This window comes from Trachurus japonicus, chromosome 11 (genome assembly GCF_045865225.1).
Source record: "Trachurus japonicus isolate A0001 chromosome 11, Traja_1.0".
In the NCBI taxonomy this organism is placed as follows: Eukaryota; Metazoa; Chordata; class Actinopteri; order Carangiformes; family Carangidae; genus Trachurus; species Trachurus japonicus.
The window spans coordinates 19,774,790-19,795,609 of NC_140917.1; the positions used below are offsets into that span (position 1 = coordinate 19,774,790).

Here is a 20,820-nt window from a genome sequence, read left to right on the forward strand (position 1 = left end):
CCCTACTGTTTGATTAGCCATTAGCCTCTGTGATGGGAGTCACAGTCAGAGCACCACTCCCTTTGATTACAGCGCAGGAGAACGCTGGAAGTACACATCTCCCCAGCCAATACATATCACTTCAGGGGGCTGATTTGACGTGTTGCTTTCACACTCCCTCTCATGTTGTAATCAGACGTGCTGTCATTGTGAAGAAAAAAACAACAGATTCATAGTCATACATAAACATAATAAGTACAGTCAGAACTTTTGAGAGGAAGAGGGGGTTGAGAGATGCCCGAATCCAAAATGCATCTTAATGAGTTGATCAATTTCTTCAAACTGTTTTTTTAGAGGACTATCCAGAGAGCTGAAATTGACAGATAGTTTTACACGCCAGGGGTAATCTTCACGCAGGGAAGGCAAGCGGCATAAATTAAAAGTCAGGAGGGTGAAAAAAGAGGGCAGGCCTAAACAACAAAGTAGATGAGCTTTTAGGACCGCCCCTGCTTGGAGCGACATGCTATACAACATTTTTATGATGCCAAGGACTTAATAAAGCCTCCTCTCAAGGAAAGAGAATTACTTTTGCCAGTGTTACACGGGGTCAGACAGTGAAAACAGCTGATTACTTTTAGCACAATAACGAGAGCTGCTTTCAAGAGCAGGGAACTTTCTCTCAAGGCTCTGGCTTCAGATGTCGCTGACAAAATGCATCCACGCTGTTGACACGTCCTTGAAGATGACTAAAACTCCCAGGGCTCATTTTACTGGACGAACTCCGAAAAGAAAAAAAGAAGAATCTCCTCAGGGCATCAACGGAATATTAGCCAAGCTTATATCACAGATGCCTAAATGAAAACATGTTGCAATTCAGTTTTGTTTTGACAGACACGCACAAATAAGATCGCGGTAAGTGGTTCATAAATGATGCATCAACACTGACAGCACCTGAAGTAAATCTTGGGCATGTGATCCAGTCCAAGATGGATTTTTTGGCATTCTTTACCCCAGGAGAAGTGCAGCGCTGAGCACAACAGCTGGCAGTTCATACCCCCTGCTATTTTCTCTCCAACACACCCCTAATTTCTTTTCGGGCTCCCCCTCCCCTGCTTTCATGGTTGACTTGCAGCAGCTTTTGTCCAGTGGCAGAGGAGCTCGTCAGTGGGGGGTGGGATGGATGGAGGTGTTGGGGCCCTGTGGCTGCACCGGGGACTGCTCAAGGAAGCTTCCTGGTGCTGCCAACTACATCTTCAGATGTGCAATCAATCTTCCGAGTCATCCCGTTTTCCTTGTTTATACGGGGGTATCCTCTCCTCCCCAGTCGCCCCTGCTACTGCAATGAATTCACACTAAAACAAATCAAATGGGTGCTGAATCACTGCTCCACTTCTGTCCCTTAAGAGTCCCTGATGTGCATGCTTACATGTGAGTGAGCGTGTGTGTGAAATAATAGCCTTAGGGCTACAAGGCTGACCAGCAACTAACTCCCTAGACCTCCTGCATTGGCGTCTTCAAGAGTGAAACCTGCTAAACTTGGATCTAGAGGACTGGATGAAATGGGGACTCTAGTCACCGAAAAAACGTTGTTAGTGAATAGTGATAATCTTTCACTAAAAGCAAATAACAGCTAACTTTTTTTGGTGTTCTTTTTGTTGCCACCACATCAATTAAATTGAATTCCCTCAGTGATAATCCATTTATTTACAACAGGATTTACCCAGGAAACATGAATCAATTAATGTTTTAAGTCAGCGACAATAACGCCAACTTGGTAACATGCTGACATTTACAATTGTAGGATCAACCGTCACAGTTTTAGCTTATTAGCATGATGACATTTGCTTATAATCACTTATCATCACAAATGTAACTGTTGCTGATGGGAATGTTTATCGTTTTTATTTTTTGTTGGCCATAAACCAAAGGAGAGAACATTTTGATGTGATGATGGAGGAAAAGTCAGGAGCTGGCCAAAGTCAGTAGGATACATCATGTGGGAACCATTAATGTCTGTATATAGCTTTGCACCAATCCATCTTGTAGTTGTTGAGCTATTTCACAAAAGAAGGGAAAAGTCTGATCTGTTAGTGGTGAAAGAGGTGGTGTTAGGGAATCAATAAAGTCTTCAGGATTCATCCTCTGGGGACCAGGAATATTTACAGCAATTTTCATTGCATTCAATCCTGCACCTACACAAGAGTTCCCAGCATTTACATCGTATTACATTACATTAGTCATTTGGCAGAGGCTTTTATCCAGAGGAACATACATGTGAGGATTTATTTCAGTCTGGAACAAAGTCGCGGACCAACTGACCGACGTGCCAATCTTAAAGCCATGCAGGCCACCAGCACAGCTAAGAAACACATTAAAAGAAAAGACGGCTACAAGGGGGTTGGGGGCTAGACAGAAGGAATGGTTGGGCGTTTGCTGGCCTGCTCGTATTAGGGAGTGTTAGAGTCAAACGAGACTGTAAAAATGCCAGTCTTAACAGGCTGCAGCAGGATGTGTGGCTATTAAAGGAGAGCAGCCAGGTACACACATGCAGAGCAGCACACACACACACAGCTGTACCGACACACACTGAAAACGCAGATTGCATGCAAATGGGCCAACACATCACACTTTCTAATCAGACTTTACACTCCCTCCCTCCCACAGCAGGCCGGCCACGTGCTTCGTCCCCACAGCATTGTGGCTAATTCTGCCATTGACAGCCAGTGCCGCGCGCTAAGCCGTTACTAGATGGTGGAAATTGATTAGTGTGCAGAAGAGTCCCCCATGGTAATGAAGTTAGAGCTCAATCAGCTAATTATAAAGCATGTGACATATGTGTGTGCTTGTGTGTACGTATGTGTATATGTTTACACGGATGCACACAGATGGGTGGATGCTGGCAAACACTGCATGTGCAGACATGTTGGTGTACACATGTGCGCTTGGACGGGTACGCACCAGCATGTAAACATAAAAAGGTTTACAGGCAACACGATAGTGGCTGAAGAGATTCATGTAAGGGCAGCGCAGCAGGTTCAAAGTCTCGTCTGCTTTCATTGTGTATTTATCCACAAATCTCTCGCTCTTTTTTTCTCCTCTCTCCTTGTATGTCTACATCCCTCTCTTTCCCCATTGGTCCTTCTTTTTCCTCCTAAGCACAGACCTGGCTGTCCATCTCCAGTATTTTAAGCCAGTCAGCCATGCAGGCGTTCCACACATCTTTAATGAGCTCACAGGGGGATGTGACGTGACTATGGCGACAAGTGCCCACCGCTTCCCAAAAAATCAGCATCCAGCTGCTAGCGTCTAATTGTCAAGTAAGTGGCAAATCATTGTAATGTGGCAGACAGTGGGGAATCCAGAATTTTACAGGTAAGGACACACACACTGATACACACATACATGCACACAAATAAAAAAAAGACTTAAAAGAGCTCCTGTTTCCTTGATTATTTTGTTCTCAAGTCAATTTATTCACAAGTTCAAACTGAACAATATTTTTTTGCTCAATTGCAACAACGGCAGCACGTTTGGATACGGTTACATCACTGTCTTCGGATGTAATGTGTAGGCTATGTTTCAGCAACACACAAACACACAAACACACACACACATACAAGAACATCATTAAAATATAGTTTATTCATTTTAACTTAATTCAAGAACAGAACTGACATTAGACTGTTGCATTAGTCAAGCTGCCCTGCTTCATTAATGCTGGGTGTTTTTTTTTGCTGGATGCCAGCTATGAGTGTACCGGTCTCCATAGCAACACAGTCATAATTTATCATAACCAAGTGGCTAATATGCCTATAAGCACTCTGTGATCTTTGACCCCACTCTCACTGGCTGAAACACTTAATATTCCCATTCCATTGTCTGCTAATTCCCCCCCCCCCCCCTCACTCTCTCTCTCACTCACCGGCTCTCGTTAAACGCATGTAATTGCCTAATTCAACATGCATTAGAAATGTAGTGTTTAAGTAATCATCTCAGATAAGATTGGGATAACATTTCAATTACCTTGTCGGTGCGTTATCTTTGCCGCAGTGTACATAACAATTAAATAATCAGCACAGCTTGACAGCAACAGCTGTTCTGTATACATAGCATGTACTCACATATTCATAAATCTCATTTAATACAACAACACTTAAGCATGTTTTTGTGTGAAGCGGGGGGGGGAAAGTGAAGTTTGAATTGTGTAAACTGTCTATCAGCATGACAGAGAAAGTGCATGTGCGCCATGTGCTGCAGATTGTGGATGAAACAGGGCTTTTAATTCATCTGCATGTTTGTGCAGAGCTAACTAACTATAACCCGCAAATCACTAATGGTCACAACTAAGCAAACAAACAACACATGAATTTCCTTCAGATAATCTTAAACAGAGAGAATCAATTAATTTCCTGCAGATGAAGATGTGTTTTTTTTTTTCCTCCAAAAATTTAGTTTCCAATGAGCCTCATGGTGGAAAGTTGCGCAGATGACTGGCAGAAACGCTGGCAGATGTTTTGTGTTAAGAAGGGTTCCCCTAAAGTAAGCTTGGGTTGCCACTTCCACTCCCTCCCTGCCCCAGCAACACATTTTTTTATTAAAAACCATGTGAGGAATGTTAGCCATTAACTTCCTCACTGAGTCTTGTGGTTTTCTAGGTGAATGCTACTGTGTATGTGTGTGCTGTTGTTACTGTTATCAACCAGTAGCTACCAGAAATGCTGCTGCCAATCAGTTCTCTCCTCTGTTCTCTGTCTACATCCACAGCTGAGCCACCTGCAGATGTTGATATCAACAGCTGGAACTTTTGATAAGTCGACAATTAACCCCTGGCCCATTACACTCACACTTTTCAATGTTTCCCTTATGTGACTCAGGTTAAAAGGCTGGAATGGAAAACAGGAGAAACGCAGGAAAGTATAGAGATAAAGGCATCAATGTGATGCTATAAGCCCTGTGTTTATGCTGGTATGATAAAACCTGCTCGTACTCTAAAATAATTCATTTTTTCTGACATGTGGGTTGGGACAGTTACAGCCGGATATCCACTTCTGCTTCAAAAGTTGTTTTTCACTGCCTGAGACTGATAGTCATCTGAAACTGCTCACTTGCAACTTCAAAGTTGCTGGGGTTGGCATGAGATTTGTGATGTTTATCCATTCTGTAAAGTTCAGCTGGCTTGTCTTTCAGCGTGGTGTGGCAAATCGGGCTCCAGCACCAGCCTGGTCATCTGCATCTGCTCTGAAGAAAATGCTCATGAAAACAAAACTGGAAATAGATAGCCTACATACATACATACTGGAAGAGCGGGAAGACAGAGGAGGCTGAACACTAGTTTTACTGTTGGAGACTTGGGCTGGTGGTCTCACTACAAATTGGTAAAAAGCCAGTAAGGAAGTTCTATTTATAAAGGCCGGGTGTTGAAAAACACGATATATGAAAATGTGAATCATATCTTTATGTTTGTGGGGAAATAATCTGATTTCACAAGACGGTATCACACATGACATCAGGGACAATAAGAGCTCTCACAGGACATTAGCTGAAAATAAATAATCCATCGTTAGCTTTATTACTATGTTGTTTACACAGAACAATAAAGAATTTATGGGGAAAACCATTTAATCAACAAACATACAAATGATGATAACAAGAAACAGAGGATGCCCAGAAGATGAAAATATGTAAATGTTTTTCTGCCCTCAGTAGGAGTCCTTTGAGTTTGTTTTTTACATTATGAATTCTAATTTATATTTAAACAATACTATCCTCCCTGAAAACGAGTTTAATTTTATCTTTGCCTTCGCCGAGCTTAGCACACAATGACTTTGAGCAAGCATTAGCATTAATAAAGACAAAGACTTCATTTAAGAATAGATAGGTAAAAGAAGGTGTCACAACATTTTCTGTGTTTATGAGTAAATGTGGCCTTTTGGCTACTTACGAGTGTCAGCTTAGAAAAAACATACTTGATACAGACACACAGCAGTTAGTGGGTCCGACCACAAACTTATATTTAGATCAGGGAAACCACAATGTCTTGTTTCTCAACCGTCTTTTCACTTCTGTCACATGCACCATGGAAAGAAATGTGCCGTTCGATTCATCACAGCACTCTTTATCTCTGCCTGCCTCAATCCCTCCCTCTCTGTTTATCTTTTTTTTTCCTTCTCACGCATTCCACCTCTTTTGTTCTCTCACCTTTAAACGCTGCCTCACTTGACTCTCTATGTCCTGCGCCTCACATCTTTGTTTCATTTTTGCCTCTCTCACTTGCTCTGCCTTTCACTCGTTCTCTCATCCGCTTTCTCTTATTTCCTTCACGGGCTGTCTTCTCTCCCCCTCAGGTCCTCATTCTTTCTCCATCTCACTGGGCTTTGTCCCCCTATATTCTTCCTCTTCATCTGCAGCTGCGTCTGAATTGAGCTGAGCACAACTGCCTCCGGAGAAGCCTTAAAAAAACAGAAAAAAACAACAACAACAAAAAAACGACAAAGTACAATACTCAAGAGCCATGGCCCCCGAGGGTTCATCACAACCTAGACAGAAAGCATGAAGGGCCTTCGCCTTGAAAACCTATTGTTCTCAAGCCTGTTTGGGGGGAAAAGTGTGTGGAGAGAATCAGGCAGCTTTGCCATGTACCTAAGGCACGGAGGCTGAAAGACGAAAGGCTTCATGGGAGTGTGTTACCTTAAAAGGAGGCAAATCAGACTTGTTTGACCTGTGTGGAGGTGTACTGAAAAGAATGTCCACAGTTGGTAGATAAACCTTTAAGACCTTTTCGTTCTGTCAACCTGCCTGCTGCCTCTCATTTTGTCGGGGTCATCAAGGCCTGAGCAGAACAAATAGGCTATGCAACAGTGCAATGTGATGATTTTCAAAAAGGGGGTGAGAGATGGCAAGAGGGGGGAGGCAGGGATGGCTGGGGGAGGGAGGGAGGGAGGAATGCACATCCAGAGATCCCATGATTTGCTCGCAGACAAGCCCTCTATAGCTGTTTTCAACACTGGCACAATGAGCACTCTATCGAGGAGCTAACCAGCCATGTCAAGCCATTGCTTGTTTGATTAAAAGGCAAGAAAGAGGGGCTTTATCTGCTAATGATTGGGGGGAAGAACAAAACTTATTCTGTTTTCGATTGGTATGGCTAGGAGGAGGACTTTCCTGTGCAGATTTTTCTAGTCATGCATAAGGAGAAAATGTCAATTCTTGACCCGCTGTTTAGGTGGAAGGATATCGTGGCTTATCCAGGCAGAGGTCAGTGAGCCCAAGAAATGTCAATATCAGATACTGAGATATATGCAGGCATTCAGGCTTAAGGAAACATGCTACAGTGCAGACAAACACAAAGCCCTCTGAGCACACAGTTGCATCCTGTCTCACTGTCTCCCCTTTAGTTTTTCCTTCTCTAATCAATATGAACCAGAACATAATGTTTACACCATTGACGTGAGAGTAATCACATGCACCACTCCAGGCTAACAGCCTGGCAGCATAAGGGTTTGTAGCCTACTCCCAAAGTCTTCTTCATTCATGTCTTGTGCTAATCTTAACTTCATAATAATATGATATTTTACTGACTTTAATTACACTAAACAACATATTCAACAGCTGAAAAGGTGTTTAAGGAGCTACCATATTTGTTAGATGTGCTATTGCTACATAGTTAATATTAACACATTTTAATTACTAGGCTACTCCTGAAATGTTGCAAGTTCAACATCAAACCTCATTCCTTTTCTACACTGCTGTTTCTGTTTGTGTATCTTCTATTGTTGCACTGTTAGCATGCTAACCAGCAAGCTCCAGCCCAGTTGGAGACACGCCACTTTCCGATACCGAGTCACTGTTGCGCCCAGGCTGCCCTGAAGGAGTGGCCTTTCTTAGATTACACATTAAAATCTGTTCTGGCAATGATTGACATTTTTGCCAAAACATCTAAGTAAACTGTCACTGTGGCAACAACACATAATTCCCTTCTTTGACATAAAGAATAAAGCTCCTGTCAGATTATAAAAGGCATATTTAATTAAACAGTAAAACACAGGTGTAAATAATAAAAATGAATTATGTCAGAATTCCAATTAGCTGCTTCAGTTTCATGGTAATGGTATTTGCACACTGACCAAGTGTCACATGTCATGGGACGCTGGGATGTTGTTAGTAACAGTACCACTAATACTATGTCTGCTGGAGATAGTACTCTGCAGAGCTTTCTCTGTGTTATGATCTGACATTTTGCCTCTCGTCATGAGCGTTAAATCTTTGTGTTTAAGGACCTGTTAATTGTGAGATCTCTAATCCTAATGGGACTCTTAATTAGCGGCTCATTAAAGACAGGTGCACTGGAAAGGTCAAACATTTAGATACTTAACATCAGTTGTAAGACAAATATACAGTTGTCTGCTGCAGATGTCTAATTGGAGTGATCAAGAGCGAGGCCATTGTTAATTAAATCCTGATATTCTGATTAAAATAATACCTCCCTTCCTCACCTGTTCCTCACGTAGTTTGGGTATTTATAATAAGCACACTGTGTGACCAGTATGAACAGACGCTGTGTTTGCAAGAATTATAGGTATGGTTTATGGAAGCTTCACATACACACACAAAAAAGTGTACACGGAGTAAAAACAAAATGCCAACATAGGCTTTTCCAGAACAACCTGAAGAGCACTGAACTTGAAAAGTGCTGCGACCCATCTGCATGAAATATTAAAGCCACTCTTACCATAATGAGTCCCTTTGCTCTTCAATCAGTCTGCAGAGTCACTCCTCTTCTTTTGTCATCGACTAAAATGCCATCTCCTTAGTCTGGAAACCACAGTCACTGACCTTCATCCTTCACACTCCTCCTACATACATTTCACTGTGCACTTAAGTTTCCCCCACTCATACAAGAGAAGCACTCAGTATAAGCTACGCACATAATTATCATTAAAACATCCCGACTCCTTTATTTTAGCTTGTGCCTTGATAAATGTCTTGAAAGTGAAGTAAAAAGCTCTGTATTGTTCATTTTAGTGGTCTATCTATAAGAAAATGTACGAAAACATCCATTTCCTCTCTCCGGGTGCAGGAACTGGGTGTTTTGTGTCTCTGAGGCTCTCTTCTGATTGGCTGACACCTATAGGTAATAGATTTTAGCCTTCTACTGGATTTTGGTATGACTCACCTGTAAAAGGCGATTGTCAATCACCGGTAGGTAAATAAATACATAGATAGAGGCATCTGTTTGTTCCATTAAACGGTACGCTGTCTCTTCTCTCAGGGCATGCTGGGAAAACCCACCAACTGTGAGGCTTAAATCATATCACTCCTGTCAAAGGCTCCAGTGTGTCTTAGAGAGTCTGTATGTGGCCTGTGTATTTGTGTGTGGGTGAGCATATCGTTTATAGTTCAGTGGTGCAGTGGGCTGCTTAGGCCATAATTCATGGTCCACACACACACACACACACACACACACACACACACACACACACACACACACACACACACACACACACACACACACACACACACACCTATTTATGTCAGACGAATTCAACCTTGTCGACGTTGATTCCATAGAACAATAATATTTAATGGTGTCATATCATGTGATGAAACACACAGGACACATCAAGCAATATGTCTTGCTACATGCGCATAAATGTGTGTGTGCATGCAAGAGCATGTTTGTGTATGTGACTGTATCTTAGGCTGGCCTAGCATAACATTTTCCCTCAGTTTATGTATCAGTGAGTGGCATGTCGAGGGAGTCCTAAAAACAAGGCAGTTTTCAAAAAGCCTGTTTGCCATTGGGCTGCTATGATAGCCATAGCAGATGTATAAACACTCCCACTGACTTCCTACTGAGTGTTAAATGTTGGGACATCACACCAGTGTGTGACTAATGATATAACATCTGAACATACAAACTTTGCAGGCAAAGATTTGTTTGGAAGTTTGGAAAGTGAGAGATATAGGTCAGAGGATCATGAGGGAAAAGCAGTGCAATTAAAATACACAGTTCACACATAAGAGGATGAAGAAGTACATATTCCAACTTCCTGTCTTGCAAATGCAACAATGGCTGAAGGTGTTGGCACTCAACCACCGCCGCCACCACCCGCTCCTGGTAGCAAATGTCATTCAGCAGCAGAGAAAGCATACATACAAGTAGCACCTTTCATAATCACAAGGTATTTTAAACAAGGAGAACAATTGTCCTGCCAGCATTTGCTACACTGGCACAGCAGGGAGATGATACATTACGGCCATTTGCTTTGCCTCAGCTGGTCAGGGATTTCTAACTTAGTAAAAAACATTGTGCTTGTGTGCTCTCTGATCATTTCCTCCAGTCACCTGCCCCTGCCTCAGCCTGTGTCCCCATCTCCTGGCCTCAGCCTGCTCAGCCCTCTTATCCTGCTCTCAACAAACTCCCGTTTTGATTCATACTCACCTCTTGTCTCCTGAGTGCTACATGTCCTCCTGACTTGCCCTAACAGTAATTCTCACGAAACAAAACACTAGTATAACCACATTTGGGCAAATAATCAATTTTATAATATAGCAGCACTGTGTCACATCATGAAGCCCAAAGGGTAGAACATCAAGTAAACCTAACTGCTTGGCTAATATGCCTCAGTGTATTCATAGACTAGTACCATTGAAAAAGAGCTCACTTTTCTTCATGATATGGTTGAGTGGTTTCAGGAGGCCATGTGGTTCTGCAGCCGCTGGTTAGTGGGTGTATCTTTTGAATGAAGCCATAGGGTGCTATATTTTACAAGCTGTGCCACTGGAGAAAGTTTTTGTGAGGAACAGAGCAGGTCATTTGCATTTGAAACAGCTTTGCCCTGCCCCTTTTTCTGCCTCTCGCCCTGCCTCCATGGCCCCGGGCTAATGCTCTCTTTTCCGTCCAGAGCAGGCCTGTGCACCTGTGGATTTTACTCACACACACACATCCGCACACGCACACACACTCGTGCACGCTCTTCCAGGGTCCAGCTGTGGACTGGAGTGGACCGCTTGCTCTAGCAAAGCTAGTAGTCCAGGCCTAATGATGCACGACTGGCCATCTGTGAGCCTCTGCTTCTGCCTCTGCATGATAGGGAAGACATGGAGGAGTGCAACTTGTCTTCTACTTCATTTAAAGTTGCACCACTAATGAGAAACAGCTGCCAAACACAGCATACGTCTCTGATAAATCCAGCTTTAGACTAAATCCACATGATCTTTACACTACTTCTTTGTGTGACATGTACATGAGCTTATGAATGTCATGAATGGTAACTCTGAACGGAATAAGATCTGGTTCCCGTCTGTTTGTCAAGTATCTTATCTTTGACATCCTGAAAAAATCATTCTGGCATTGGTCCCACAGAAAAATCATTTGCTTTGTGCAAACGTAATTTCACACCTCGAAAGAGTAGAGTGGATGAATTGAATTTATTGGTAACCTGAGCAGAATTAGGTTTCAGGCAGAACAGTGTGCAGGAGTATAAACTGAGAAAAAAAATTAATTCATTAGTTTACTTGAAGTGGGGGGAGGCAATGCAACAGATGTGACGGATATGTGGCATCGAGCTGAAGCTTGCATGCAGCCCCTGTCTGTGGGTAGGGTTTTAAATATAAGATTAAAACGGCCAAATTATACATTTAAAACATTTATACCAGAAACAGAATCAGTACAAAAAAAATATTGCATAGATTAACAGACTTGTGCCTGTATGTGGGTTTGTCCACTGTATGTGATTGTTTATACACTCTCAGGTTTATACACTCTCAGGTGTGATAGTGTGGGTGGAAGTACAGTGCAAGTTTTTATAATTTGGGTTTCTATAAATACCGCACTCTTTCTATTTCTTCTGTGTGTGTGTTATGTTCATGTTTAATGTATTCATGATTTAATCTCAAATTAAAGTGTTCAACTCAACTGTTTTAGTTTTAGAGACGTGTTTACATCATTGTTCAGTTGTGTTGTGGGAGATGTTTCTAATATTTAGACCTCACTGAGATTTAAAGACGTTCACAACATATTAGAGACAACTCTCAGTGGGACAACATAATATAATTCAACAGCACAAAACAAAGATGAATCAACAAAAACAGAGCATTTTAACCTTTTAGGTGTAAACTGGCAACTGAGTGTAAAATTCAACTCAGTGATACTAAATATAAAAATAGAATTGTCACAGTGATCGCTGCTGAAATGTTCAAGGGTAACAAAATAGTTTGTGGACATTTTCACATTGTCTCTCTTTTGTTTTGGTTTTGACAGGCCTTTCTTTGGCAGAATGGGCCCAAGCCAGATTTATCAAGGCCATTAAAACACAAGCTCTCTGGTTCGTACTGTCAAAATGAAGGCATTCGCTGGAATGCAAGTGGTATCTGTGTCATGTGTGTGCTTTTTTTGTACTTTTTCCTCACTGACACTAATGTAATTCAGGGGACCACCTCGCCGTGCCAGTTGTCCTTGTGCCAGGCAGATTGGCACTTGGGGCACTTAACCATTTAGGGCATTGGCATGGCACCTGTACAAGGCCTCTCATCCATACATCTTGGCGTCTGCTGCCACTTGAGGAAGCCAAAACACAGAAGCCCGCTTCTCAAGATGGTGTTTCTGCTCCAATCCATTTAAGGAGAGATTTTTCAGAGCTTTCATCCACAAAAACAGGGACAGAAATCTGTCCTTGCACTTTTCTGACTGAATCCCTGAAGCCTTTGCATCTCTATCATTTCCTCTACATCCTATCTCCATTTAAATTGTGCTTTAGTTGGTGGGTCAATGGTGGTTTAATTTATTTATAAATACACTTGCTTATTCTTTCATTATTCTTCAGAATAAGTATAGAAGGTAATGCTTCTAACATAGTGTAAGTACTTGTAATTTTTTTTCTTTTCTTTTCTTTAAAAAAAAAACAGCAACAACAAAAGATTACCTCTCTCTTACACCATCCTCTTTTATTCATTGCTGACTGTTGAAAAAATCAATGTCTTTACAGATGGCTGTTAAAGGAAAGCTTGGCCAGATGTGGAATAATTTACAAGAGTCAATGCGGCCTTTGATGTAGAGTCAAGGAAGGTCAATTGGTTTCCATGTATGGCATGATCATCGACTGGATTCCTGTAACATGCCTGTATGAAACATGCAGCATTCACAGCCTGATAAAAACCCAGCCCGCACCGTACTAGGATAATGACTGTGGGCTGGGGAATATCTACCACATGTACACACTATTGCATGCTGACACACGCATGCATGCACACACACGCGCACACCACACAGGCTCACATCTACTTCATCTTTTCTCTGTCACTCTACTGGCAGAACACAGTGTTTCTACATTTCAGACAGTCGATATCCGAGTGCTTACACATTCTATAGCAACAGAGCAGGCCTGGATTGATGAATGCTGCCTAAGTGAGACAGCGGCACAACCATATAGGGATCCCGGCCCCTGAGGGGAAGTTAGGCCACTGTTGGGGGTAAGACAGGAATCTGCTGCTGCTTTACTGAGGCATCACTTCTGTTTTTTTTTTTTTAGTCTGTGAAACATCAACACCCAAAGTAAAAGTCCAGGAGATGAATTTGACAATGCCTCTGGAACCTAAAGCAAATTACCCTAAAATATCCCAACAGATTTCCCTTGATTTACTGGCCTAAATATAAATTTTAAAATTATGTCTTTTTTTTTTTTTGGATAATGGGTTAGGGGAATTTGAGACTGGATTTAGATATGTGGAAATAAATCTTTTAACATTTTTCATGGTGTTTGAATGACACTTTATGATGCTATACAGTATGTGCATGCAAAGCCAGAACTGCAAGAACTTCGGTCAAGAGGATCCTCCAGAACCAGAAGTTTGAAATATGCTGCTGCTTTGATCTACTGGTGACGAAGTCATGATACTACACAAGTCGTTAGCATTCATGGAAATAAAGCATGGATGTTTGTATCAAATTTCAATGTATTCAAATAGTTGTTGAGACAATTCACCAGTAGAGTTGCCACACTGCTTCACCAAAGCAGTGTGGCCTTCACCAAAGTCAAAGTTCATTTGCAGAAAATATGGTCACAATAGCCAGAAATGTTTTTGAATATTATTATTTCACAGTGATGTTGACCTTTGACCTTTTGGATGTAAAATTTCATCACTACATAATCCGACATGTGTTAAATTGCAAGATAGTTAGTGTATGAATGTATTCTGATGATGACTTCATCCTTTTGTTCAGGTTTCACATGATAAGAATAAGATGGATGGGACGTATGGAGGTACCAATGGACATCTCCACTTACGGCTGTGTCCTGCGTGGAGACATAAATTCAGAAAAACTACAACCTCAATGTGGCTCTTAAGATAAGCTTCAGCCTCTGGACACTATGAATGTATGAACACAATTTCACACCCAATTTGAACTATGGTATTGGACCAAGCAACAGTTGTAGCAGTTGGCTTGTCCCCTTTACGAGACAAGTTAAGAGAACAAGCCAACTACTACTCCTTCTCTCCTATCATTTTGGACCAATTATGCAGAGAACCTGGAAGTGAAGTGGCACTATAGTTTAAGCTGCCATCAGTCGACAGGTCTTAATCTGTTGAGTCCTGCTCAGTATTCCTCTGGGACAGAAAGCCTATTAAATTTCACTGATCTGATCTCTCTTGGTAACAGAAATACCAACTGGCCAAGTGGGATTTCCAAAAGAAGAAGTAGAAGGAGAAGTCTTTTACATTCCCAGACATGTGCACAAACACATTGATTCATGCACATATATTCATGTGTGAAAAGTTGCACATTGACGAGCTGGCATGTTACAACTGAACAGCTGTACTTAAATGACAGATTTTTTACTTGTGTTTTACAAGCGGGGAACTCTGAAGGATCATTTCTGCTTTAATGATCTATGCACCGTGGCCTTACCAAGTGTATATGAAGTGCAGAGCTCTTATTGCAGTCATGCATGAAAAGCCGTCGCTTCAGATCTAAATGAGGGTCTGATGTGTATCGGCTTACACTTCCTGCCTTCGGCCCAGTGGTCATCCAACCACCAACCTAATCCCAAACCCAAAAAGCCTCGCCTGCTCCCTTTAGGGAAGGTCACAGGTCAGGAATCATTCATGCAAGACACAAACAAGAGCAGTTTGTTTCTGCTTAACTACCACCTCTCTAGGCTACAACAAGTCCTTTTTGATATGTTTGTTTTTGCCAGTGGTTAACAGAAACACTGACCAGAAAACATAAAATTAGCAGAGTATGGTTGATGAATAATAAAAATGAAAATATTTTGGTTCCCCCACCTCCGTATGCTCCGTCTCATTTGCATCTCTCCCCCATTGGCCTGTCACAAAGACCAATGAAACTGAATGCGGGCGTGTCAGCAGGACAATGCAGACCAGAGTCCATTTATCTCCATACGTCAACAGGGCTGGTAGAAGAGAGGCTTTCAGCCAGTCACATTATGGTCAGTTTAAAGAGTCTGCTCCACCAGACATGAGTTAATGGGCTACTGATGGACATTCAAAAGCAGGTGCTGTTTTTGTTGGCCAAAGCTTTGCACAAAAAGCCAGAGGCTACACTCCTTGACTTAAAGCTCAAGTGTCTACAAAGCACAGCGCAATCTGGGGAAGCAGCAAGTGATAAATTTTAATTTTAAAAAGTTGTTATTGATTTCTTCATAGGTGACACAGCAGGATCAATCTAACTAGCCAGGATTCAAATTAAAATGAAGTCCAGGATGGTCTGACACCCTACAAGTTCTGGTCCAGGTATCCCTACTTCCTTTTGAAATCATAGAGTTGTTTTTTTTGTTTGTTTCAGCAGCACTTGTTTGTTCCTATATAGACCGTTCCCACATCTCATAATTAAAACATAACAGAGGTAATTATATTTCATTTAACCAAATGTGTCAGGCACAATAAAGAAGTTGAAGCAGAGAGGGAGACCAACCAAACGGAAACAGTAGATGAAAATACATTCAAAAGTTTTGTAACAATGTTGTAACAATGTGTAACATTTTCTTTTTCGTATTTTCAGGTTGCATGCCTGTTTTTCTCAGGCTCCTTTATATTCTGCAATAATAGTTTAAGCATTTCTAATATGTATTTGGGTTGATATTTCTATCTGTCTTCCGTTGTATCTAACATGTGATACATGATGATAAATGTGATTACAGTATTTAATATAATGAAACATCATCCATTTCAATATCATGTCTATGCATCTGGATTAAATTGAGTAATAATTAAAGCAACTTGTGTGTTGTCATAATGTGTGGCAGTGAGGCGTCCATGTTGTGGCAGTGGCCTTGGAAATGTGGTATAGGCCAGTTTGTACCACGTTGTCCTCTCAGGAGCTCAAACACTATGGCTTTTACACTGCTTCTGTAACTGTAGTGAAAACTACATGTAAGATGAGTGACAGGCCATGAGAATATATCCACAGATTCTCTGATTGCACATCACAGTCAATCATACAGTTACGCAATGCGATAAAACTCAATCCAAGATGAAACAAGGAAACTGCCAAGACAATTTGCTAACAAAGACCTGGGGAGACTAACAGACACTGATTTACAACAGAGAGAACAATTAGTGATGAAAAGGCTCCAATTAAAATGACTCCCTTTGATCAGCAGAGGGAACGGGGCTTTACCGTGCACACCATCTGCGATAGCGCAGTCAGATCAATCTGAAATGAAATAATTATGGCAAATTAATGGGTGTAAAAGTCACCAATTGATACGCCGAGGATGATTTCATATGTCTAATTGGGAGAGGGAGGAGGATGTGCCCGAACAGTGAGCTGTTTTACAGGATTAAGGAGATGGAGGGGGAGAGACTTCAAGAGATAGACTGACAAGAGACAAAAGAAGAGAATGAAAGAAAGAAAGCTCAGGTTTTGACATCTGCATCACTCTCCTCCTCCCGGAAATGACTGTCGACAGAACGTTAAAGCCCACGAATCCTGCCACAGCGAAATTCCATAAAGGTGCAATAAATTCATTATGGATTCAAGAGAGGCTGTAATGCTTTCAAATCATTCCCAATACGGATGCGATCAAAACCAACACCCACAAATCAAATTTGGACCAAATAACTGTCAGGTGTTGTAGATTAATGAACGCAATACAAGTGTTTTGACGTGAAATGATACCGCGTGAGAGTTGAGGCTGGAAAATATGTGTTCATATTGAGATTGGAAAACAAAAGAAAAATACAGCAGCTGCCAAGGACTGTTATTGGATTGTATATTTCTGCCTCTGCGCTCACCTGAAAGCTGTGTGACAGTCCTGGTCGATATTCAAATGCAGACGCTCAAGCATCCTGCGAAGGAGAAAAAAGAGAATAACTGAATAGCTAATGTACCTGACAATGGTGTTGACTTGTTTTGTTGCCTGCTTTAGACGGAGAGAAAAGAAAGTCTAAAAAAAAATATGGGTAGAAACAGCTATGAAAAGAATGAACGCAGGATGAAATCAAACCATTCAGACGGTGGAAAATCGGCAATTTAAAGCATATTTGTACAGTGTATTTACATTGAATGCATTCCTATCATTTCTGATCAAATTACTTCGGTCTCAGATTCCTACGCTTCCTATTTCTGGAATTTTCTCTGTGTGTGTTTTTTTTCCCTCCCCTCCTCAGCAGAGATGACTGGAACACCTGCTGACTGAACAGGTGTGACGATCTTCCAGGAGAAAAAAACAGGCTCCTGCACGCTTCCTCTGAGGAAACCCAAACACCCCGAGTAACTGAGGTGTTAATTAAAAAGAAAAGGGAGAATGTTAAAACAGTGAGAAAAACGCCTGCTCCCCCTCAAGTTCAGCTTGGCTTGGCAGACGGCTGAGCCGGGACGAGAGGTTCATGCTAATTGTCGTGGCCTTTCATTTCGAGGGGAAAGCACGTCAGAATCCTCAGCGGAGGCTAATTTGTAACTTTCCCTCTGAGTACGTTCAGTCTCTCCTGTTTTTTGTCATGTCAGATATGCCTTCTCCTGATATGCCTCCCTCTCCATTTCCACAAATAGCCCAAAGAGAGCCCTGATGTGTGACGTTCATAAAGAAATGGGAAATTCTAATAAGGCGCAACGTTTTTAACCGTTTCAGACATCGAAAACCTGCCAGAATCTCCATGAAGACAACAGCTGCTTCCCTCCAGCTTCATCATTTTTGATAAATCACCTCAACGTATTATTTTCAAGCCAAAAAAAAAAAAAAAAAAAATGCAGCGTATGCTATGTGCAACAGCGGTGACAACGAACTGCTTAGATTGCGAAAGTGCCTCACATGGTAGAGCCGCGTCCATCTGTCAGATTGTTTATCAAGTCATTTGTGGTGTTGAATGTGGGAGGGGGAAAAATATGAAGAATTTTGTGGAAGGTAAAAATTAAAAGAGAAAGTTTTAGGCAGCTGTGATGAAATGACGCCCGTGAATAAATGAGGCATCTGAGGATGTGTGTGGGTAAAAGGGAGGGGGTGGAGGGAAGTGCCCACAGTCACGTTTTCCTGCTGACATCACCAACACCAGCTGGATCGGAGAGCATGATGAGGACGGAGAGCCTGCCACGTTCCTCTGCTGCAGGACTCTGACTCTGTTTCATTCATTTGACTACGCAGATGAACACACACACACACACACACACGCATACAGTCACTCACACACACGCAAGTCCTCCATTAAAGGAGCTCCATCATCAACGATGTGGGAGGTTGGTGGATGTGCATGTGGGGTTGTGGTGAGCTGACTCACACACACACAGATACACACACACACACCAACAACACACGCACACACAGGTACAATATGGGGACATTGGAAAAAGAAAGATAAAGAGGGACTCTCATTTTTGTGAGGACCGGCCAAAATGTCCTCACAATGATGGTTCCAAACCACGCAACAATAGAAAGACACGCACACATGCACTTAAACACGCACATAGTGAGTGTTATAGTGTAGTTAAATTGTGGTCGTCGGGCACCCCTCATCCCCCTCCCCTCCCCTCCCCTTCTCTGTCTGCCTCCTGTTTACTTTAAGCACATGTTTTCCTTTGTGGCTTGTTTGAAGGGGGGTGAGGTCTGGCTGCAGAGCTTCACTATTCTCCCAGGAGCATGTCTGTGTTGTGGCCTGCCATCCATGTGCGTGTGTTTACGTGTGTGTGCGTGCCGTGCGTGCGTGTGTATGTCTATATGTCTGTGTGTGTGTGTGTGTGTGTGTGTGTGTGTGTGTGTGTGTGTGTGTGAATATGGTGGCTGTAAACGGGGTATAAACATTACCTCAAATGATTTTTTTCAGTGTGTCGGAGTGTGTTGACTCTCCTGTGCTCTGTCTTCGGTCATCTTTAAAGAGAAGTCTGAGGATGAGATGTGTCATTTAATCCTCACGTTTGAGTATTAATACAGATGGATGTATTTAGACAAACACAAATGTGATGCTGTGAGGCTGCTCACGCAAATAAAAACATGCTCTTGTTTCCAGTTTGGGAGTCACTCCCTGACTCCACCTGGACAAATACCCATGTATGATACAGCTCTTTGTGTTTCTCCATTAATAATGAACCTGAACTATGATTATTCAAAAGCACATGTAACATTCAAATGCAAGGTTTCATTTGCTTTGTAGATGAGATTAAAATATCTTTGGAGAATCATATTTCAACTAATAAATGGAGACAGTTTAAACCTTTTTAGACCCATGTTAGTTCATAGGAGTGTTTTCATTTCAATGTAGGTAAACCTGTTAGAATCGACTCCTTTTACACACACACACACACACACACACACACAACTGCAGGGAGCAATGTCACCACATGTGTTCACGGAGCAAACACACAGATGTAGACACACAGGTGTGTTATATCTGATCACAACTGGAGTCGATGAACACCAAGGTTTACTGCAGAGTCATTCAACCTGGTAGGAAAATTGCTTTTCCTCTTTTCCGTTGTTCAGAAACACCAGAAGTTTGTAGGTTTTTTTGACCGGTGTAAAAGTTCACATCCGCTATCCAATCTGTGGTTAGATTTCTGCAACAAAACCACTTTGCACATCAATTAAAAAAGATGAAAACATTGTGTTTGAGTGTGAGTTGCATATAATCAGCTTTTTGGAATCTAGTAACCCTAGTCACTGGATTGCACTCACTGAAAACACATTTTCTTTTCAATTTTAAAGTTAATTAAACTCCTGCACAGTGTGACAATCATTAAACAGCAACCTTTGTCAGATCTTGAGAGAGGAAGCAATGGTTACCACAGGTTCTTCAAAATAAGATTCATGTGCCACTGCATAGTTTCACCAATGTCATTAATCCAGTACAATCAATACATCAGCAAATGACTGAAATAGAACTATGTCTCATTTATCATCAATACAGATTAACAGAATGTAAATTGTTATTTAGTTATGTATCTTCTAGAGTCATTCAGGATAAACAATGTTTCTCATTTGTTTTTTTCTGAGTGCTCTACCCATGCGTAATAGAAACAGGTGTTATCTGTTGTCAATAATTACTATGTATACCTCTTCCTCTAACGACTTGGTGTATGTGTGTGTGTTCCCATATGGTTTTGATGGGTATTTGGACAGGCAACAACATGTCAAAAACTTGAAAAGAACACAACAGACCTGACGAATTCCCTCGTTCCCTGATGATTGTTTGTGCCAGCAGATGAAATCTCTCCATCAAACCAGGTTGTTCTCTTACACATTGTGGGCTTTTTCAGTGGTTTGGCTTCACCACAGAGACACATCACACTGTACTGTTTGCCTTGCTCTCTCACTGTTTATCTCTGTGTAGTGTGCATGCATGTTTGATTGTGTTGTGCGTCTCTAAATAGTACGACGGTGCCAAGAAGTC

The 20,820-nt window shown here is 41.7% G+C and overlaps 1 long non-coding RNA gene across 1 annotated transcript; it reads right to left on the reverse strand.

Moving 5' to 3' along the window:
• Positions 1 to 16,391: 16,391 nt before the first annotated feature.
• On the reverse strand, positions 16,392 to 17,436 carry LOC146978703 (uncharacterized). Its single transcript, XR_015036975.1, has 2 exons — positions 17,236 to 17,436; positions 16,392 to 16,654 (listed from the first exon to the last, which is right to left on the reverse strand). It is a non-coding gene; the product is annotated as an uncharacterized LOC146978703 (long non-coding RNA).
• Positions 17,437 to 20,820: the final 3,384 nt, after the last annotated feature.